This window comes from Colobus angolensis, unplaced genomic scaffold, assembly GCF_000951035.1.
Source record: "Colobus angolensis palliatus isolate OR3802 unplaced genomic scaffold, Cang.pa_1.0 Scaffold39, whole genome shotgun sequence".
NCBI lineage: Eukaryota > Metazoa > Chordata > Mammalia > Primates > Cercopithecidae > Colobus > Colobus angolensis.
This window is the reverse complement of record NW_012117265.1, coordinates 179,733-181,910: the sequence shown is the minus strand read 5'-3', so window position 1 is coordinate 181,910 and position 2,178 is coordinate 179,733.

Here is a 2,178-nt window from a genome sequence, read left to right as displayed (position 1 = left end):
GTTTCCTGAGTAACTGGGACTAGAGGCACGCAGCACCATGCCCAGCTAATTTTTTTTTTTTTTTTGAGAGGGAGTCTCGATCTGTCGCCCAGGTTGGAGTGCAGTGGTGTGATCTCAGCTCACTGCAAGCTCCGCCTCCCGGGTTCATGCCATTCTCTTGCCTCAGCCTCCTGCGTAGCTGGGACTACAGGTGCCCGCCACCATGCCTGGCTAATTTTTAAAATATTTTTAGTAGGGACGGGGTTTCACCGTGTTAGCCAGGATGGTCTTGATCTCGTGACCTCATTATCTGCCCGCCTCGGCCTCCCAAAATGCTGGGATTACAGGCGTGAGCCACCGCGCCTGGCCACAATTTTTATAGTCTAGAGTGAGGCTCCCTCATGCCATCTGTACATTTCCGTGCCCCTCCTCAGCAAGAAAACCTGGCTGCTTTTTGCAACATGCAAATACAAATAAACAATAGCTGTAAATTATTTTCTCTTTCCCCAAAAGGTTGGAATGATAGCCCATTCTCAATGTTTTCCTTTTTACTTAAGTTTTGGGGGGATATCTTTCCACGCTGAAACTTAAAGAGCTTCTGCGTTCTTGCATAGCTGGCATAAATAGCATTATAGAGTGTGCCTGGTACGTTTGGAAAAATGGAATGAGCAAGTGTGGCTGGGGGGAGAAAAGGGAGGCTTATGGGGACAGGAGGGTGGGGAGGTGATGGAGGCACATCCTCGCGGGCCTCCTCCTGAGGCTTTTTTCTGAGGGAGATGAGAGTCATGGAGGGTTTCTCATCAGAGGGACCAGTCTTGACTCAGGTGCTCACAGGCGCCCCCTGGCCGCTGTGGGCGGAATAGACTGGGGGGCACTGGTGGCCAGGGCGGGAACTGGGAGACCTGGAAGGAAGTGACTGCACTGATCCGGGTAGGGGGACAAGGAGTGGGTGAGAAGCGGGCGGATTCTGGATAGATTCTCGAGCTGACCGGAGTTACTGTCATATAAGATTGGTGGCGGGGATGGGTGTTAAAGAGATTGGTCAAAGGTGCTCTCCAAAGTTTGGAGCCTTAGCACCTGGCAGGACAGAGCTGCCGTTAACTGGGTCTAGAGGACACCAGAAGGGCAGGTTGGGGGACAGTCAGGAGCTGGGATGTAGCAGAGCTAGGTGGGAAGCACGCCCGGCCCTCCAGGCTTGGCGTCTGGGAAGTGGGTGTCCTGGGCGCGGCCGCCGCTCAGTTCCGGGAGCTGCCGCCAGAGGGCGAGCACGCCACATCACACTCGCAGCTCCTTGGAGGCGAGGGCGCGGGAAGGGCTGGCCTCGTCTCTTCCCACGACCCTCGCGGCCTCCAAGCTCCTCACCTGGGTGCGAGATAGAGGTGCCAGGATCCAGCCAGGACCCCCCAGACACCTCCGGGGCTCCAAAGCCTGGGATGCGACTCTCACCCTCTTTATCTGCTTCTAACACTCCCAACCTCCACCCCCCTACCAAGCTGTTCCCACCGCCTCCAGCGCCATCTCAGGTGTCTGTAAAAATGCCACCTACTTGGGGAGGCCTTCCTTGACCACCCTGGAGACAGAAGCCCCCGCCCTGACCCCTCTAAGGAACATCCCATTTTAACAGCTTTTTAATCAAGACTCTGAAATGATCTTTATTATTATTGTTATTATTAATACTAATATTTTTGACACGGTCTCACTGTCACCCAGTCTGGAGTGCAGTGGCGCGATCTGGCTCACTGCAGCTTTCGCCTTCCGAGTTCAAGCAATTCTGGTGCCTCAGCCTCCAGAGGTAGCTGGGATTACAGGCGCACGCTGCCACGCCCGGTTTTTTTTTTTTGTTTGTTTGTTTTCTGAGACTCAGTTTTACTCTTGTTGTCCAGGCTGGAGTGCAATGGTGCGATCTCGGCTCATTGCAAACTCCGCCTCCCGGGTTCAAGTTATTCTCCTGCCTCAGCCTCCGGAGTAGCTGGGATTATAGGCATGCACCACCACGCCCGGCTAATTTTGTATTTTTAGTGCAGATGGGGTTTCTCCGTGTTGGTCAGGCTGGTCTCGAACTCCCGACATCAGGTGATCCACCCGCCTCAGCCTCCCAAAGTCCTGGGATTACAGGTGTGAGCCACCGTGCCTGGCCTTGCCCCGCTAATTTTTGTATTATTTAGTAAAGACGGGGTTTCGCCAAGTTGTCCAGGCTGG